Below are 19,356 nucleotides of genomic sequence, written 5' to 3' on the forward strand. Positions count from 1 at the left end.
GCACCTATAGCGGTGCCAGACGCACGATCATGACTCACTTTAACCTTAAATAACATAAAAACTACTGAAGCTAGATGGCTGCAATCTAGTATGCTTGATGATTGGATGGTATCCAATTTGCAGCCCTCTAGCCTCAGTATTTTTTAAGATCTGAGGGCTGACAGAAAAAGCGCGGACGGACAGACAAATAGCCATTTCAGTTGTTTTCTTTTAAAGAAAACTAAAAAAGGAATCTCCATACAAGATTTTTTCAAATGACTGAATACGTAAAAAAAAAAAAAAAACCTTGAGTCAGTCTCAGGTTAAACCTCTTACTCACTGACGTGGAAAGGAAGTAAATCTGCGGATCTGTTATATAAGATCATATTTCTAGCTCGCCGGGAAAGAAATATCTCGGTAAATATCTCTGAATTTCCTCTGAACATATTAAATGAGAGGCGAGTCATGTGTATCCTCTTGAGAGGGAAGTGCTGGGTCAAAATATACTCCAGTTTTCAGATTTTTTCCCTTTGGACAGGACAGCACTTGACAGTTGTGTGTGTGTGTGTGTGTGTGTATGTATGTATGTATGTATGTATGTATGTATGTATGTATGTATGTATGTATGTATGTATGTGGCAAGAACTCTTGGTTTAGTCTATGTCGTTTAATCGATCCATACGAAAATATGAATTGAAATTACTCTGAAAGTATAGAGGTTAGAGAAAATCGAAATTATAAAAAGTCGAAATTATATATATATATATATATATATATATATATATATATATATATATATATATATATATATATATATATATATATATATATATATATATATATATTTTGACTTTTCCTCTTTCTAAGCTTTATACTTTCTGAGTAATTTCAATTCATATTTTCGTATGGATCGATTAAACGATATAGACTAAACCAAGAGGTCTTGCCGCTTTGGTCGTAAGTTCTAAAAAGCCTTTGTAAACTTAATGGGCTGTAGATGAATTTGATCGAACGTCGAGGCAATACTTGTAATGAAATCGATACAAAAATAAATTCCGTTCAGCCGCTCACAAGACTATTCCCGTTAGACTTAAAAAACATTTATTAGTTTCACGTACATCAATTTAAGCGAACAGTAATACAGTCATCAACCACAAAAAAGTACAGCAAATGTAGTAGACCTTGGAACATTTCATCTTATCTTTGCAAAAAAAAAAAAGAAAAAGAAAAGATGGAGGTAGGACACGGGGGTTGTGGGGGTGGGGTGGCGAAGGGGAGGGTGTGACTAGGGAATAAGGGTGATGAAAAAAAAAGGCGCCAAGCTCTTAAGCCTTATTAAAATAGAGAGGAAACATTCATCCTTACAGGTAAATCCCGAGGCTTTCCGTGTGAAGAGTTTCCCACAAAATAAAAAAAACCCTGTTATTCAATACTTTATACAACTCCGCCGGCAGCTACAGCTAACTTCGAGAGGGCGAGCGAGAGTTCCTTAGCTAAACCCTTAGTAATAGTAGTAAGTAATAGCAGTAATAGTAGTAGTAATAGCAATAGTTGGAACTGCAATTAGCAGTGGGCTGAATTTTGAGGGATTCAGCAAATCGGTCCATCCTTCTTTTGATCAGCGTCGTGTCGGAAATAAGTAACTGGATTAGGATTGGGATAATCCACATCATCCTCTTATTCAAGAGGAAAAGATGAGAAATTGCAGTTACAGCTATGCTTAAGACAATTACTGCAGACGTAATGGTATTCGTCAGTACGTGCGCGATACTTCGGAAAGAAGAGATAGCAAGCGAATTTTCTGGTCGGAAGCAGTTTTGTAAATCATATTTGATATATAACAATGAAATACAAATATACTAATACGCATACAAGGAGTTTACATCCTAAATATGTCTATATATATATATATATATATATATATATATATATATCTATATATATATATATATATATATATATATATATACATATATATATATATATATATATATATATATATATATATATATATATATATATATATATATGTGTGTGTGTGTGTGTGTGTGTGTGTGTGGAAATGAATGCATGTATGTTTGTATATGTTTGCAAGCATATCAGTAAACATTTCATAATCTGATTCAACTGGTAAAGAGGAAATCTGTTTAACGAGAGGAAATCGGATTACTGAATGTACTTTTTATGCCAGGAAACGAAAAATTAATTTATGAAGCTATTTTACGCAAATGAGAGAAACAGAATTTTCTGCAGCCTGCAAATAGCACACTTGTTTATAAACATCCAAAAACTAACTAACTTTTTACAAATTCGTTTCATGGTGGTTAACTGAGCATACGAGACCTTTGCCACTTGTATTTTTCGGTTATTATTATTATTATTATTATTATTATTATTATTATTATTATTATTATTATTATTATTATTATTATTATTATTATTATTCAGAGGATGAACCTTATTCACATGGAATAAGCCCACACGGGCCACTGACTTGAAACTGAAGCTTCCAAAGAATCTGGTGTTCATTTGGAAGAAGTAACAGACGGTAAAGGACAATACACAAAGAGATTAGTTATTAGAAAAACATATATTAATAAATAAATAAATAAATAAATAAATAAATATAAAGTAAGTAAATTATTAAAATACAAGGAGAGTTATCAAAATACAAGGAGAAAGGGATGAAATATATCGTGGTAAATAAATAAATAAATATAAAGTAAGTAAATTATTAAAGTACAAGGAGAATTATCAAAATACAAGGAGAAAGGGGTGAAATATATCGTGGTAACACGATACATTCCACCCAACAAATTCATTTTGTACAACAATTCCTTAATTTCTTCGCAAAATGGGGATTTCATCTATATTTTTGCTTTTCCGTGTTTACCTCGAAATCTGTTGAAATAACTTTCAAATCGAAGCTGCATATTTATCTAATGTATAAATTTATTCAGGCACTGCAAGGATTATCTCTGTCCTTCAGTGAACTCTCAAGTATTTGTTTTTGTCTACGTAATTGTAGTACTTCAATGCACAGAACCTTGATGCGGGCTTAAGGAGAAGGATGCAAGTGCGAGGGAGCAAATGGCTATTTATTTTCACTTTACAAAACGTTCCATCTTAACAAACATCAATGGTTCACACTGAGACCAGCCGAACCATCGTTGAGTGAATAATTATTATACGTAATTTAAATATTTCCCTTTCCAAAATTCCATATCACAAGAGACGACAACAGGGTAGGAGAATCAGAAATAATATATATATATATATATATATATATATATATATATATATATATATATATATATATACATATATACATATGTACACTCGGCAAGGAAAGTGAGGATACAGTTTTCATTAGATTTCATTCATCGAATTTTATTTTTTTTCTTACAGAAAACACATAATCTCGGTAAATTTACTCTAGAATATGAAAATACATTGCACATTATATCATATATATGTTAAATCTGCAAAACAAAAACGTTCAGATACTTAACAACACCATGCATGTCCGAAGTAATCAGAATTTCTCAGATGACTTCGTTCATAGAGATCTAAAAGATAGTGTGTGGATATCTCGGTGTAGTACTGTTTATCAGAACGGCAATATTTAATCGTTTTCCGTTATGAACAGGCTTATCAGTGCATCATCATACGAGGTAATGATAATTTCTTTAATTTTTACACATTCATATTTATATTTCATGTTGTTAAAGGTCAGCTGGAATTAATGGCAGTAAATGTTGTGACAGCTAGGGTAGGTTGACCAAATCTATTTAAATCCGCAAGGGCGTTCTCTATGATGTGAGGGGCAGAGCGATAACTTCGGCGGGAAAACACAAGTAACTGGATGTTTCTTGACGTTGCCACAGTTTCTCTCCCTCTCTCTCTCCATTGCTAAAACATACTATACCAATATAGTATCGCTAGTCTCTAAACAAAAAAAAAATAATGAAATGAGTAGCTCTACTTATAGGCCTAGGCTTCCACAACAGCAACTCTCTCTCTCTCTCTCTCTCTCTCTCTCTCTCTCTCTCTCTCTCTCTCTCTCTCTCTCTCCATTGCTAAAACATACTATACAAATATAGTATCGCTCAATCTCTAAAAGAAAAAAATAATGAAATGAGCAGCTCTACATATAGGCCTAGGCTTACGCAACAGCAACTCTCTCTCTCTCTCTCTCTCTCTCTCTCTCTCTCTCTCTCTCTCTCTCTCTCATCATAACATTGCATTCGTTCCTTTATTGTTACCCACGTTTTTCGTTGGACATTGCTCAAATTTAACTCTTGATTTCACTATGGAAGATCGCGTTTCCGATTATGCAAGCATTCCGTTCATTGTGTTGTCATAAATTCATTTGTGTAAGTTTACTTGGTAGGTTATGTCGAAAAATGTTTATTTTGCTCAGAACTGTCGCTGCAAATTACAACTTCAACGAATACTGTAAAGCTTACTACTGCATTTAAGTATCAATGATTTCAGAACCGTAGAATATGATTGAAAGTTATAGGAGGTCAAGCAAAAAACAAACACAATAAGATTGAAGCTCCTCCCCTTTCTAAAGTTGCCAGATGTCGCATTATTGAGCAATATATGATTGAAGATTTAAATAAACTGTATCCTCACTTTCCTTGCCGAGTCAGTGTACAGTCACTCAAAAATGTTTTGCAACATGTTCCAGAAGTTTTCGTTCAACTAACAGTAATTTGTTCTTTTGATATTTACAAGGAAATGTAATTTTCTTATTCGATTTTGGTCAATAACTGTACAGTTAACAATATAAAAAAGAATGGTGAGTGAAAATTCGTATCACGAAAAATGCCAAAACATTTTGAAAAATTTCACTTCAGATGATTGGGCAAAAGAGTCAAAGAAGAAACTATATTTCGAATCCAGATAAAAGCTTATTGACTAATAAAATAATATTGAATAATCATCAATGAAATTATATTTAAATAAAGAAAGAAAGAATTCAACCATTATCATTGTCAAAAACAAAAAAGAAAAAATCTCATAACGTCATATGTTATCGTGTGACTCCACATTCGGGCAGGAAAGTTAGACTAAACTGTTTCGTCACTTGCACCGATAAGATGGGCAACAGACTCAGCCGCACCACAATCATTAGCTTGCATAAGACTAATGTTTCTATCGTAGATATTGCTCGGCAGCTTAGCGTAAATAAAACAACCATGTATAGAGGGATACAACAGATAGAACGAGGAAATATGATAAATTCATTGTAAAAAGTGAAGGACGACCCCATTGCTGCACTACTATTAAGGATCATCATCAGATGATCACTGAAGGAGGCATCTAGGAGCTCTGCCTAACTGCCCTAACAACTGGTGTTGCTGTAAAGAGAGAACATTATGCTTTCCCTTCAAGTTGCTGCTCAAACCATTTGTAACAGGCTACATGAGACCAAGATATTATTTCATCATATTCCTGCCAAGAAACATTTCATATCAGAGAAACATAAAGAATAGAGGTTAGGGTTTGCGTTACAGTATAACCCAGTGGCCGATGATTTCTGTAAGAGTCATGTTTTGCGATGAGGAGGAGGCGTTCTCCACTGATGAGCATGGTAGTCTTCTTCACTGCTGGCGTTTAACAATAACAAATTAATGTCGAACTTCTTGCTAATTTTAATTTTTCAGAAACTTAGATAATAAGAAATACAAAAATAGGCGTTATATATTCAGTTAACTTTATAAGAGGCATCAAAATGATAGGCCTAAGTAACAATGAAAGAAATGAGAAATTACACATGATAACGGCATTATATAATATATATATATATATATATATATATATATATATATATATATATATATATATATATATATATATATATATATATATATATATAAATACGATTATATTCTATGTATTACAAAAATAGACGTGAAATCTGTTAGTCTACTTCAGTATATTTTATATTAAGTTTCACTAGTTCACAATATACATAGGATTAGTCATTCAAAAATTTGATTAATAATAATGTGCGAGCAAATATCTTTACAAAAGTCGTATTTGTTGATATTAATAAGGCTAACAGTTCAACTCATAATAGTCGTAGGCCTATGTCTGCAAGTTCACACATATGAAGGAGATAAAACAACGATAATGATGGCATTTGGAGGTGAAAATATTAAAACATAAGAACAACGATGACCTCTGAAGTATTATATTAACATCCTTTAATCAAGTAAAGTATGACAACAGTCAACATTATCAGAAAAAGCCCTGTTTAAGGGAAACTGCTTTACGGAGTTGCCAAATAGCGCCAGATGTCGCTATTATAAGCTGTTGCCCGAAAAGTTTTGAAGTATGTTGCAAAACATTTTTGAGTGATTGTACATACATATATATATGCATGAGCAAGGGACGGGAATGCCCGAATACAGACATTAAACGGGAAGGCGGACAGGAATACTCTTGAATAGTCATTTGATCACATGTTTATTCCCAACGTTTTATAATCCATGATTACATCATCAGATATATATACATATATATACATACACACACACACACACACACACACACACACACACACACACACATATATATATATATATATATATATATATATATATATATATATATATATATATATATATAAACAAACTCAAACATCCTCCTCCAAAGTTAGACAAAAGCAGAAAATTGCAATTCTTCATCTTTCATTGCACGTTACGTCTTGTTAAGCAACTTTTTTTTTTATTTTTTTTTACTCAGGGGGTCAGGGGTTAAGTAGGCCCTCGAAAAAGAAGTCTCCCTTCGAGGGCTCTCGAGGAGGAAGAGGAGGAGGAGGAGGAGGAGGAGGAGGAGGAGGAGGAGGAGGAGGAGGAGGAGGAGGAGGAGGAAGGATGAGGAGGAGGAGGAGGAGGAGAAGGAAGAGGAGGAGTAGGAGGAGAAGGAGTCAGGGAAGGATGAGGAAGAGGAGGAGGAAGGGAAGGAGGAGCGGGAAAAGAAGGAGGTGGAGGAGGAGGAGGAGGAAGGGAAGAAGGGGGAGAAGGAAGAGGAGGAGGAGGAGGAGGCAGGGAAGGAGGAGGGAGAGAAGGAGGAGGAGATGTAGCAAGAGGAGCAGGAAGGAGGAGGAGGAGGAAGGGAGGGAGGAGGAGGAGGAGGTGGAGAAGGGAAGGAGGAGGTCGAGAAGGGAAGGAGGAGGAGGAGAATAGAGGAAAGAAGGAGGAGGAGGGGGAGGAAAGGGAGAAGGAAGATAAGGAGGAAGGGAAGCAGTGGGAGGAGGAGGAGGGGGGGAGGAGGAGGAGGAGGAAGCGGAGGAAGAGGAGGAGGTGGAGAAGGGAAGGAGGAGGAGGAGAATGAAGGAAAGAAGGAGGAGGAGGAGGAGGAGGAGGCAGAGAAGGGAAGGAGGAGGAGGAGAATGAAGGAAAGAAGGAGGAGGAGGAGGAGGAGGAGGAGGAGGAGGCAGAGAAGGGAAGGAGGAGGAGATGGAAGGGAAGAAGGAGGAGGAGAAGGAGGAGGAGAAGGAGGAGGAGAAGGAAGAAGGGAAGGAGGAGGAGCAGAGGGGGAAGAGGAGTAGTAGTAGGAGGAGAAGCAGCAGAAGGAGAGGAGGATGAGGAGGAGGAGGAGGAGAAATGGAAAGAAGGAGGGGGAGGAGGAGGAGGAGGAGGAGAAAGAGAAGGAGGAGGATGAGACGAGGAGGAGGAGGAGGAGAGGAGGATGAAGGGGAAGGAAAGAGGAGGACAGGAAGAAGAGGAGGTGGAAGGGAAGGATTGGGACAGGAGGAAGAAGAAGAAGAAGAAGAAGAAGAAGAAGAAGAAGAAGAAGAAGAGGAGGAGGAGGAGGTGGAGGAGGAGGAGGTGCTCCTCAAAAGACCTCATCGTCTCTTGTTCTTATGCCATCCTCAGGTACTTCGCTCGTATTGATTTGCGACAACGAACGATTGTGTTATGGAAGAGCGTTTTGCCCCTCAATCGGCCATAAGGGGAATTCCTTGTCTTGTCTTGACTTCTTTTTTGAAAGACCCAGACAAAAGAAAACTCAGTTTCGAGATCGAGTGATGATGAGAGTTTGGAGTTGTGTCAATGGAGCTTTGTTTTGGGACAACAACTTTCTTTTTTTTTACTCTCACTCTCTCTTGACGTTGTCTTTCTCTTTGGACGAAATCTTTCGTACTCTCTCTCTCTCTCTCTCTCTCTCTTTCTCTTTCGTCCTCTAAACTATATGTTTCTATAATTCTTCACACACACACACACACACAGATATATATATATATATATATATATATATATATATATATATATATATATATATATATATATATATATATATATACATACAAACACACACACACGAGTATATTAATGAGCCAGAGGTATCAAACGGTTTCATTATTTGCTTCTTCGTGTTCACATGGCTTTGAAAGCTTCAATCCTCATGCCTGAACAGAAGATTGCCACTCACATAAGCTGCCATCAAAGCAAACAAACCGCAATTACAAATATAAATAAAATTCCACTCATCAGTCATTATATAATTGTCATAGCCAAGGCTGCATAAAAGTAGACATTATCCGCTTTAACAGAAAACAATAGGCACTATAAACGTAATTTGCCACTGATCATGAAAGGTCTTATTGTAATTATATATTTCATAGTAATTTAAGATAATGAGCTATATAAAGTCAACCACTCTTGCTTTAAATTACACAGTAAAATTATTAAAAACGGCAAAATTATAAAAAAAGGCAAAATTATATTTAAAAAGGCAAAATTATTCATAAAAAGACTCCCTAGGGACAACTGGATTTATAACTGTTTCGTGATCAACTTTCTCATTGTTCCCATCCATCTTGCCGTTGAAAAGGAATTTTGTTTACCTCCCGTTTTTCTCGAGTTTTCAGACACAGAATGTCTCATTCACACTTATTGCTCTCTAGGAATGTGTTCGACTTCATTTTTGTCATTTTTCTCATTTTTTCGGAACTCATATACCAGAATTCAACAAGTTGTAAACTTGTAAGAAAATTGTATTTATAAATCCTAATCAACTGTTTCTTAAGCAAACACCTGTTCGATTTTCTAATAAAAACTCATTTCTCTTTATCAGTAACTACCCCCAAATTACAAATTATGCTTTTACAATGGTATGAATTTCCACAGAATTAGATCATAATATCTTCCCCAAGACTTAGCAGAGCATTGCAAACAACTACACACACCTCATTCTCCCCACAACTTGTAAGGAAATTGTGTTTAGAAGTCGTAATCAGCTGTTTCTAAAATAAATATCTTTTCAATTTTTAAAGAAGAGCTCATTTTTTTTACCAATATTCTCCGCAAAAGTTACACATTATGTTTCCAGAATAATATACATTTAAACAGAACTACACCATAATATCCTCAAGACTTTGTACAGCATTGCAAACCAACTGCAGCCCTATTCTCTTGTTGCTTTCGTTGAGTATCGAGCGAAATTTAACGTCACTTCAGAGTTAAAAACCTCATAAATTTATTCTGCTGTAACTCACGAAGTAAATATTAAATAATACTTGCGAGTCACACAACTAAGAATATTCAGAATGAGACCGGAGGTGAACGACGTTGGATCTACAGTTTGGAAAAAAAAATGGAATATTTTCCGTGGTGTCGTTTTGGAAAACGTATTATTCACATGGAGAAATACGACAACGGACATAATGTTCTGTAATTTCGGAATAACACGAGAAATGTTCGCACACAAGGAGTTTTGGGGGATTGTAAGTTTAGTAAATTAGTGTTCGTACTCTCAAATCTCTTTAATAATTTACGTGTTTTCGACTAACACAGTTTCAATCGTAAAAATGTGGCACGTTCTTATTTTAGTTTCTTCGGAAGCAATGCATATACGGACAGGGGGGAGAGAGAGAGAGAGAGAGAGAGAGAGAGAGAGAGAGAGAGAGAGAGAGAGAGAGAGATTAGAAATGATTTCTCCTCACCCCAAGGATGACTCCATCGGGCTTTTCCGTATCTAAATAGGATAGCTCTCTCTCTCTCTCTCTCTCTCTCTCTCTCTCTCTCTCTCTCTCTCTCTCTCTCTATATATATATATATATATATATATATATATATATATATATATATATATATATATATATATATATATATATACTAGCTGACCAACCAGGTGCTGTCTGGAAAAAAAGCATTGGGAAGGCGGAGGAGGGGGAAGGTGGAGTGGAGGGAATGGAGATGGGAGGGTGAATAGGAGGGGAGGAAGGGGGAGGGGAAGGGAGGAGGAAGGGATAGGCATAGGGTAGGGAAAATGAAGTGAAGAGGGAAGGGGGAGGGGGATCTTGAAGGGGGAAGGGAGGGGAGGGTGAGGAAAAGATAAAACCTAGATGGTAGGTTGTCAGCTTGACAAACAGCTTCAGAATACCCACAGGTTATTAAGATACAGTGTCCGTTGTCTATATAAATATTAAAATATTATCAGGATGGTAATTTTAGACACTGTAAAAACAGCTGCACTGGTTTCGGTTTCCTGTACGTGTTAACGAACTCGTTTCAAGTTTCCTCTGGCGTTTCTGAGGGAAACTGTAGGCCGAAGACTGAACGATCTACTATAGAAATTGTCCATGTATGGGTGATCTTTTAGTGGATTAAGTACTTAGATATGATGATGGTAATACCTCAAGGTACTTGAGAATTTGCATTTTATTGGCAAGATATAATTAAGATACGTCTGGCTTAAGACGAGCACTGAAAAATGTGGTATTTTCTTTGCGAGTAATTTTTTAATGAAGGGTAGTTTTGTCACAGAATCATTTAGTCTACTAATATAGAAATTGTCGGCATAAGGGGGAGAGGAAGTTACGTTCCCCTATTACAAAAGAATAAACAACATCATTGAAGAAAGATAGTAAATCAAAGATCTTATACTTCTACATATCGTGCTCAGGTGTGTCTGTGTATTTGTGTGTGTATGGGGTGGGGGGAGGTCTGTCTCCCTTTCAACAGCAGACAGACCTTTTATCGAAGGAGATACGTTCAAGATATGATGATGGCAATACCTCAGGGTACTTAAGAATTTGTATTTTATTGTCAGTGTTTAATTAAGATAGGTTTGGCTTAAGAGGAACACTGAAGAAAATTTGGTAATTTCGGCGCAAGTAGCTTTTTAATGAGGGGGTAAGCCTGTTACAGAAACATTTGGTCTGTTACTACTTTTTTCCGTGACGAGAACTTTAAGGTCTTACTGGTGTGGTGGTAGAAGTTACATTTTGAATTACATTGCTTTATGACTGAATGAAAGTAATTCTAATACAGTCAAACATATCTGTTCAATTTTTTGGACGTACTTAACTGATTATAAGGTTTGCAGTAGGAGGAGTTCAATGAAATCATGCTTCTGACAGCACCTGGAAAACAAAATGGAGCGTCAGGTGAAAAATGATTATTAACCCAGAAGGCAGTGAAGAAAAAAGTGACGTAAAAACGAAAATTTCATTTGTTTTGTCTGTGTTTGTATGTCTGTCACGGATTAGGGGTTTTATTATGAGTTATAAACCTTTCTGGAGTGGACATAGAGGCCGTGTGCAAAATTTTGTCTGGGTCTGCCAAGCAGCTCGGATTTCTATAGACTCCAAACTAATATACAAACATTCACTTTTATATATATATATAGATGATGATGCTGATCACTAATATCTCTCTCTCTCTCTCTCTCTCTCTCTCTCTCTCTCTCTCTCTCTCTCTCTCTCTCTCTCTTTGCAACAGTAATACTTAATGTTTTGATGTAAAAAAAAAAATTCACGAGAAAACGTGAAATTTTGTACAAACTAAGAATAGGAAATAATTCTTCCTCATCTCATTAATGTTATTAGATTTAGATGTAATTTCAAGAGTCTCAGGATTACCTTACCCGATTTTTATATAATTTCAAAAAGTATGAGGATTATCATTGGTCTTCTGCCCGACTTTGATGTAATTTTGAAGAGCATCAGGGCTCTCCTGCTGACTTAGATGGAAACCTATCAGTTACCAAGATCCTTTACCCGATATTTAGTTTTCTGTAAAAGAAAACTATTGTGCCGGCTTTGTCTGCCTGTCTGCACTTTTTTCTGTCAGCCCTCATATTTTAAAAACTACTGAAGCTAGAGGACTGCAAATTGGTTTGTTGATCATCCACCCTCCAATCAACGATATAGGATAGGCCACCACCGGGCCGTGGTTAAAGTTTCATGGGCCGCGGTTCACACAGCATTATACCGAGACCACCGAAAGGCAGATCTATTTTCGGTGCCTTTGATTATACAGTACGCTGTAGCGGCTGTACAGAAAATTTGATTGCGCCGAAGAAACTTCGGCGCATTTTTTACCTGTTTACATAGTTCTGAAGAGTACCATAATAATCCTTATAGTCTGGATGTAATCTTTTCGACTAGCAAGGTTCCTGTATTCAATTAAGATGTAATTTTAAAGGGTATTACGGTTCACCTAGTTTAAATATAATTGTGAAGATCATCACTGTATTCCCTCCAATTTAGATGTAATTTTGAAGATCATTAAGATTTCCCGACCCTTTTAGAAGTACTTGTGAAGATGACCGGTGATTTCCTGTCCAATTAAATGTAATTTTGAAAATTTTTAAGGTCTTTACCCCATGTGGATGTAATCCTGAAGGGTAATGGTGTTCTTTTACCCCATTTTGGTGTATTTTGGAGTGTACCAGAGTCAGCCTATCCCATGTAGATTTACTTTTGGAAAAGCACAACCATTTTCCTTCCAAATTAGATGTAATCTATTGATAGTATCAGGTTCTAAAAATCAATCTCGATATAATTTTAAATTGCAAGAATATTTACACAACTTAAATGTTTTCAAGCCTATTGGGATTCCCTTGGTCTGATTTCAAGGCAATTTTGAAGTATATACTAAATTTCTGAGCAATTCTTACGAGTATCAAGGTTCCTCTACCCAATTAGGCATAATTAAAAAGAGTATCAAGGCTCTGATAGTTTTAGATCTAATGAAGATTATCGGGAGCCTCTCACCCGATTCAGAATGAATGCTATAGAACAACACGCGTCTCTTACCGACTTATTTTCAAAGTTGAAGAGTATTTGGAGTCTCCTTGTAGGATTTGACGTAATTTTGAAGACTGTCAGTGATCGTCTATGGGATTTTCAAATAACTTTAAGACTATCAAGGCTCTCTTATGCCAGATTTATTAGTGTATTAAAGGGTATCATGGTCCTGCTGCCGAGATTTAGAAGTGAGTTCTAGAATAATCTCGGTTTCCTATGCGATCTCTCGATTCAATTCTGAAAAGTTTCACGGCTCTACTACCCGATTTACATGTAATTTTGAGAAGTGACTCGCTCCTCTTGCTAAATTCTTTTTATTCTTTTTTTTTTCCTCCAGAATAAATTCTTCTTTTTTCTCTCTTTTCCAGAAGTGGAGCTCTTTGAATTTCCAAAGTTGCCTGTTACCACGCTCAACTCGACTCCCAAATCTAATCACGATACCCCCTCACCTTCCCCTCATCTAGCCCAAGGGAGAGGGAAAGGGGTTGGGGAGGGGCGAGGGAGGGGAAGGGGGGAGAAAAAAAATTGGCGAAATCAATAGAGTCCTAAGATCAAAAGCAAGCAGGAGATGAGTAAACGTCTGTATCCGCTTCCAGACTCTCCCCCTCCGCCCCCCGCCCCCGTCATCTCTTAAGTCTTTCTCTTCCTCCTCCTCCTCCTCTCTCTCTCTCTCTCTCTCTCTCTCTCTCTCTCTCTCTCTCTCTCTCTCTCTCTTTCGACCGAGTCTCCAATCTGATTAAAAAGTCAATATGCTAAAACCACTTTCGACCCCGTCCTCCCCCTCCAATACACACCCCTTTAAAAGAACCCCTCCCTCCTCCTCCCTTTACCCTTTACCCAGCCAGCGTCCAACACCCCCATTTCTTCAAAGTGGAAAAAAGTGATTTGGAAATTCCCTTTTCCTCTGCCCCCTTCCCGCCCCCACCCCACATCTCGTGCATTTGATTTCATAATCTGTCCAAGTTTCCTTCTCCCTCTTTTTGGATGGTGTATAAAGAGTATTGGAAGATTAAAGGCCCACCCTCTTTTTTTTTTCTTTCGGCCAGATTCAATTTCAGATACCGATTAAAGATATTGAACGAACGGAAATCTGTAAATTAGGTAGAACTGACTCAGCTACTGAGTGAAATGTTTTAAATGGTATATCTAAGATGGTGGTGTCTTTTTCATAATGTTCTGCAATGGAAAAGCCAAGTAGAATCCTAGATTATAACGGCGATATTTGTATACATCTTAGGATATCAACTGTTATCAATAATGTTGACAAAATCCGACATCTGAATGTTTAAAAATGTTTGAAATGTCTGAAAATCGGATCGTTGTATGAAACTATCAAAATCTCCCACTTGAGTTCCATCTTATTTTACAAATACCGTCGCACTGATTCACCCCAATAATTAATTTCGTTTTAAACCAACAAGAATTAATCGAAAAATTCGAGCTAACATGCAATGCATTACCCCCTAAAACAATTCTCCTTATATTTACCTACATTTTTATCTATTTATTTATATACTTGTTAATTAATTTTATTTTCTTTTCTAATAACTGATCTCTTCTTTATGCATTTCCTATTACCTCCTGCTACTTCTTTCCAATGAGCACCATATTCTTTGGAAGCTTGAATTTCAAGTCAATGGCTCCTGTGGACTTGTTCCATATGAATAGGGTTCGTCTTCTGAATAATAATAATAACAATATACAAATAATATTAGTAATAATAATAGCAATAATGACAGGAAGAATAAGTAATGATAAATAAGGTCCGGATGAGTTATGAGTAACGAGTTGGTCGATGACGTCAAAAGCTTCATGCTTACTAATCATTCACCTCGCCACACAAACTGTAAATTCTGACTAAAATCGGTTAAAGTATACTTTAGTTTAACCAGACCACTGAGCTGATTAACAGCTCTCCTAGGGCTGGCCCGAAGAATTAGATTTATTTTACGTGGCTAAGAACCAATTGGTTACCTAGTAACGGGACCTACAGCTTATTGTGGAATCCGAACCACATTATGACGAGAAATTAATTTCTATCACCAAAAATAAATTCCTTCAATTCTTCATTGGCCGATCGGAGACTCAAACGCGGGCTCAGCAGAGTGCTAGCCGAGAACCATATCGACCCATCCAACGAGGAACTCTAAAATCGGTTAAATGCTGAATTAAAACTATATTATAAGCTGTACTATATTCCTACATATAATAAAATACTCTACAAGATATTATTTCCGCTGTAGCGTTTGCATGCTCCTATGAAAATAAAAGAGGAAATACCGATGGTAGACAATGTTTAATATAATCATGATCTTTATAAAACAATTGGAACGTAATCTGCCATTTTACAAACTAAGTAAAAAAATTAAGAATTAAGCAAATCTGGCTTCCACTGGAATGAACATCCCATCACAGACTGTCTTGACAAAAAAAAAAAAATGATGAATATTATCATTCTACCTCACTTTACCTCCTGATGATATTATTTACATGGTAATGGCTTTTCGAATATTTTCCCCAGCTAAGGTGAAGGCTCGTTCCCTTCCTTAGCTCAGGACCACCATTACGAAACTCGCCCCCCACCCTCTCCCAACCAACCAATCAAACTGCCCCCCCCCCAACAACCTCCCCTCCCAGACGCGTCCCACAAAATTAACAGCCCCAAGGAACCTTCTCCAGAAGGGCCTGCCTTCCCATATCAAAGCGTTAAGTTTTATCTCGAGGTTGTAGTAATCTCTTCATTCCGCTACACATTGTTGCTTCTCATTAGATGATGTGGGTCTCCTCATGGCCTTTGGTGTTTTGATATCAGACTAACATCATTTTTTTTTACACACACACACACACACACACACACACATGTATATATATATATATATATATATATATATATATATATATGTATATATATATATATATATACTGTACATATATATGTACATTATATAATATATATATATATATATATATATATATGTTTATATATATATATATATATACTATATATACACACATATATGAAATTTTTTTTTTTTTATCACACGTGACACATATATATATATATATATATATATATATATATAGATATATATATATATATATATATATATATATATATATATTTTCGATAAATGTACCACTGGTGTGTAGACGTTACCACCGCGCCATCAAGATGGCGCGGTATAACGTATATATATACTGTCCACACATATATGTACATTATCATAATATAAATATGTATATATATATACACACACATATATATGTGATATTATATATATATATATATATATATATATATATATATATATATATATATATATATATATATATATGTATATAAGTACATATACTTACAAAACTGTAGAGTGTAAGTGTGTTTAAAATGCTTGGTGAAAACCCAGTCTCAAGATTAATAACAATAACACTGCATCATTCAAACAAGCAGAAGAAAAGCACCAATCATGCCTCTCTTAATAAGAAACCCTCATGTAAAAAAAAAAAAAAAAAAAGACAAGGCATAAACATTTAAAAATAAGATAAAAACCACCGACCACAACATAACTCAACCTCATATCAAAGGAAAGTGATACACTCAAATACCCGCAACTATTGGCAGTCAACCAATACCCGCGGATGGTCCAAAGTTTAAAGCCCCTAAAATTCCAGAGGGGAAATTATGAGACATTTTAGATGGCATTCTTCCAGCGATAACCGAGAAAATAAGTGGGGTAAGCTCATACAAGCGCCGCTAAAGCTGAAATACAGTGCCGCGGAAATACAGTGCCAGGGGAGAAACAGTGTGAAGTAATAGATTTCAAGGGCGAAATATTGTGTCAGGTGATGTGCAGTGACGGGATATACAGTGCGACGTAATAGATTTTAAGGGTGAAATATTGTGTCAGGTGGCGTGCAGTGACGGGACATACAGTGTGACGTAATAGATTTCAAGGGCGAAATATTTTGTCAGGTGGCGTGCAGTGACGGGATAGACAGTGTGACGTAATAGATTTCAACGGCAAAATACTGTCAGGTGACATACAGTGCCAGGGGAAATACAGTGTGAAGTAACAGATTTTTCAAGGGAGAAATACTGAATCAGGTGACATACAGTGCCAGTGCAAATACATTGTGAAGTAATAGATTTTTCAGGGGCGAAATACTGAGTCAAGTGACATACAGTGCCAGGGGAAATAGTGTGAAGTATGTAAGGTTTTACGATTGTTTGTAATGTTTGAAATGGAACAGCCCTGTTTAGTCTTTCATTGTTTACCTGCCCTCCTATTTGTATCTGTGGTGAGGCGAGGCGACGTCTGCCTTTTGACTTTTATCACCGTCAGTTGGGTTTAGCACAGCAGCAAGCCAAGGTCTCGACGGCAGCAGGTGTTGGTTACCTGGTGGCCGCTGCGGGTCGAGGATGACAACGCCAGTTGGGTCTTCAGCAACATGGAGTTTTTACTTGGAATAGCAGGTCTTCGCTACCTGTTAGAATCTACTGTTTAAGAATGGATCATGGCTGAAACCTTAGTCATCGGTGGAGATCCCCCCACGACAGCAGTATGGCTGTTTCGACGTTGTTCTTGTTGATCCATCAGTGGTTCGCGATGTCTTCATGGAGTCCGTCGGATAATTCATCCTTTTGACAGCTGAGATTGGGGTAATATCTCTGTTGAGATTGCTGTAATTATGAGTGTGAATACTACGGCATTGTTTATTTACGACTGATAATGTAATTATTTGTTTATGCTACCTGTGTGGTTGTAATGGTTATACTGTATTGTTATTTTTAAATGACGTTGCTGAGCAAATGCATGGCTCAGTTGACATTAATACTGTTTTGATGATTATTTATTGAATTATTTGGGCTGCTTCTGTATTGTTCATTTTTATTATGATTTATGTTGAACCCTGAACTCACCTGTAAATATATACAGAACGTAGTATTAATAAATTAAGTTTAAGGTATTTTGGTGGTTTGTTTTACTCCCTCATCCTTGATTTGTCTCTGGGCTTCCTGGGCACTCCAGTTCCGGTCGTAATTTAATTGAAAATCGGTAGACCAAGTATGGTTCATGACAAATAACAGATATTTCAAGGGCGAAATATTGAGTCAGGTAACATACAGTGCCAGGCAAAATACAGTGTGAAGTAATAGATTTTTCAAGGGCGAAATATTGAGTCAGGTGGACATACAGTGTAAGGGGAAATACAGTGTGAAGTAACAGATTTTTCAAGGGTGAAATACTGAGTCAGGTGACATACAGTGCAAGGCAAAATATAGTGTGAAGTAATAGATTTATCAAGGGCGAAATATTGAGTCAGGTGAAATACAGTGCCGGGGAAATACACAGAAGTAATATATTTTTAAAGGGCGAAATATTGAGTCAGGTGACATACAGTGCCAGCTGAAATACAGTATGAAGTAATAGATATTTCAAGGGCGAAATATTGAGTCAGGTGACATACAGTGCCAGGCAAAATACAGTGTGAAGTAACAGATTTTTTCAAGGGCGAAATATTGAGTCAGGTGACATACAGTGTCAGGGGAAATACAGAGCACAGTAATAGATTTTTCAAGGGCGAAATATTGAGTCAGGTGACATACAGTGTCAGGGGCAATATATAAAGAGTGAAGCAATAGAATTTTCAAGATCGAAAGATTGAGTCAGGTGACATACAGTGCCATCGGAAATACAGTATGAAGTAATAGATTTTTCAATGGCGAAATATTGAGTCAGGTGACATACAGAGTCAGGCAAAATACAGTATGAAGTAATAGAGTTTTTCAAGGGCGAAATATTGAGTCAGGTGACATACAGAGTCAGGCAAAATACAGTATGAAGTAATAGAGTTTCTCAATGGCGAAATATTGAGTCGGGTGACATACAGAGTCAGGCAAAATACAGTATGAAGTAATAGAGTTTTTCAAGGGCGAAATATTGAGTCAGGTGGCATACAGTGCCAAAGGAAATACAGTGTGCAATAATAGATTTTTCAAGGGCGAAATATTGAGTCAGGTGACATACAGTGCTAGGGGAAATATAGTGTGAAGTAACAGATTTATCAAGGACGAAATATTGAGTCAGGTGACATACAGTGCCAGGGAAAATAGTGTGATGTAATAGATTTTTCAAGGGCGAAATACTGAGTCAGGTGACATACATTGTCAGGGGAAATACAGTGTGAAATAATAGATTTTTCAAGGGCGAAATATTGAGTCAGGTGACATACAGTGCCAGCGGAAATATAGTGTGAAGTAATATATTTTTCAAGGACGAAATATTGAGTCAGGTGACATACAGTGCCAGACAAAATACAGTGTG

Source organism: Macrobrachium rosenbergii, chromosome 16 (assembly GCF_040412425.1).
Source record: "Macrobrachium rosenbergii isolate ZJJX-2024 chromosome 16, ASM4041242v1, whole genome shotgun sequence".
NCBI classification, from domain to species: Eukaryota; Metazoa; Arthropoda; class Malacostraca; order Decapoda; family Palaemonidae; genus Macrobrachium; species Macrobrachium rosenbergii.